The sequence below is a fragment of the Artemia sp. Qi Xiang Cuo genome, chromosome 10 (assembly GCF_049724085.1).
Source record: "Artemia sp. Qi Xiang Cuo chromosome 10, ASM4972408v1, whole genome shotgun sequence".
Lineage (NCBI taxonomy): Eukaryota > Metazoa > Arthropoda > Branchiopoda > Anostraca > Artemiidae > Artemia > Artemia sp. Qi Xiang Cuo.
This window is the reverse complement of record NC_142803.1, coordinates 69346107-69348747: the sequence shown is the minus strand read 5'-3', so window position 1 is coordinate 69348747 and position 2641 is coordinate 69346107. Positions and strand designations below refer to the sequence as shown.

The 2641-nt window shown below is 34.0% G+C and overlaps 1 pseudogene; it reads right to left on the bottom strand.

Moving 5' to 3' along the window:
• Positions 1–378: 378 nt before the first annotated feature.
• On the bottom strand, positions 379–2273 carry LOC148948098 (uncharacterized; annotated as a pseudogene).
• Between the last annotated feature and the right edge of the window lie 368 nt (positions 2274–2641).

Sequence of the window (2641 nt, the reverse complement as noted above, 5' to 3'; positions counted from 1 at the left end):
TCTCAGGTACACAGAATCTGATGGTGTGTTTGTCAAGATTTCTTGACTTTTAGGGTGTGTTTTCCCCCTATTTTAAAAATCAGGCAAATTTTTCTTTGGCTCTTAAATTTTGATTGGTAGAACGAAACTTAATTAATCATATATTTGGAATTGGCATAATAAGCTGATTCCGTTTGTAAGAGTTTTGGTTACTATTAAGCCTAATCGCTCCTTACTTACAGTTTGTTATCACGAACTTTTTGATAAAGACTCGCTCTTTTCCTAAAATGAGTTGTTTGATGATCATTCAAATGAAATACTCCAAAATGCTTCATTTCTAAATGGTTTTGGTAACACTATATAACACAAGTATGAACTCTTGTCGCACAAGTCTTGGTGTCTAATGAAACTGCTCTGTTCAATAAAACTTCTAAAATTCATTAAATATGCTCTCACCTATATGCACTCTTCGGTGCTTATTCAAAGAGCCTGATTCAGAAAAACTCTTCTGACATATGTCATATTAATATGGTCTCTCACCTGTATGTACTCTTTGGTGCCTTTTCAAAATGCCTGATGTAGAACAACTCTTCTGACACATGTCACATTTATATGGTCTCTCACCTGTATGCACTCTTCGGTGCTTATTCAAAGAGCCTGAATCAGAAAAACTCTTCTGACATATGTCACATTTATATGGTCTCTCACCTGTATGCACTCTTCGGTGCTTATTCAAAGAGCTTGAATCAGAAAAAGTCTTCTGACATATGTCACATTTATATGGTCTCTCACCTATATGAACTATTTGGTGAGGTTTCAAAGAGCCTGATACGGAAAAAGTCTTCCGGCATATGTCTCATTTATATGGCCTCTCACCTGTATGCACTCTTTTGTGCTTATTCAAAGAATCTGTTCTAGAAAAACTCTTCTGACATATGTCACATTTATATGGTCTCTCACCTGTATGTACTCTGTGGTGCTTTTTCAAAGAGCCTGATTCAGAAAAACTCTTCTGACATATGTTGCACTTATATGGTCTCTCACCTGTATGCACTCGTTGGTGTGTTTTCAAAAAGCTTGATTGAGAAAAACCCTTCTGACATATATCACATTTATATGGTCTCTCACCTTACTGTACTCTTTGGTGTATTTTCAATTGGTTTGGTGTAGAAAAACTCTTCTGACATATGTCACACTTATATGGTCTTTCACTTGTGTGTACTCTTTGGTGCATTTTCAAATTGGTTGATGTAGAAAAACTATTCTGACATATATCAGATGTATTTTGTATCTCACCTGTATGTACTCTTTGGTGATTTCTAAAATTTTTTTATAGAGAAAAACTCTTCTGACATGTATCACAGTTATATGGTTTATGACCTGTATGTAGTCTTTGGTGCCTATTCAAAGAGTCTGAGCTAGAAAAACTCTTCTGGCACACCCCACATTTATGAAGTTTTTTTCCAGTCTGTATTACTTGATGTTTTTTAAATTTTCTCTGCTTTTCACTAAACAAGCCACTATTCAAAAATGTTTTCTGATTATTTAAGTCTTTGGCTTCAGTTTTAGATTCAAACAAATTTAAGGAGACGCTTGTAGACGGATCATGTGGAGAAACTAGCGATATATTCCCTTGCATGTTTAGTTCAAATACATTTTGTGAAAAGTGTCCTTGCAAAAAAAGATGTTGTCTCATATCACCAATAAATTCTCGTAAACATATAGGACATCTTCTTCTTTCCCCCATTCGGTGCTGCAGAATATGAACAACGAAATCTCTGTAATCATGAACTACAGCTGGACAGATAACACATTCTATCTATGAAAGCTCTTCACACCCAGTGTCTATGTGAAGATCTAACATCAAAAAGGATTTCTCTGCTTTTCCACAGGAATCACAACGCCAGATGCCTGCTGTTAATTCTTCTATAGCCCTCTTTTTCAGTTTTCTCACCATAACAATCGGTTTTGGGCCTGAGATTTGCGTTAGAGTAATGCGATCAGAACAGCCCAGGGTAGAACGGATTGACCCTATAAAAAAAAATCATTAAATTAACGAAGAAATCTAATAAACCGAAATTAAAGCAACACTAATCAAAAAAAAAAACATTACACAAATGCTGCATCTATAGAAAAAAGAACAATAACAAAAAACAACAAATTTATCCTTGATGGTTAGAAGGGTTTTAACAAATAAATAAATCTATTCTATTCCTATTTTACTTTTTGAAATACTTTTATTGGCAAATTTTACTGGAAAGTCTTGTAAATTCGATATATAGAAACTTTTTGAATCTAACAAGTCAAAATTCTCTTTTATAATGTTTACTCAGAAGAATATATTCGCCGCAAAATTACCAGCATCTAAAGGGCATTGAACCAGCAAAATCGTAAGCAGTAGGCCTAGTTATTAAAGTACAGTTTTGAAGATGGACATTTGTATGAAAACTCTCAACTGTCCTCTTTTTATATTGATATTTGAACAAACTTATGTTTGTGCTAAATAGAAATTTCACCTTTTTGTTGACGAAGGTATTTTTACTCCGTTTTTCTTTTAATCCATGCTAATAATGTTTTCGTCTTTGGGACACTCCTTCGAGAGACAAAATTTCAGACTATTGATTTCAGTAGAAAATTCTTGTGATAGATGTCAAAACGACCT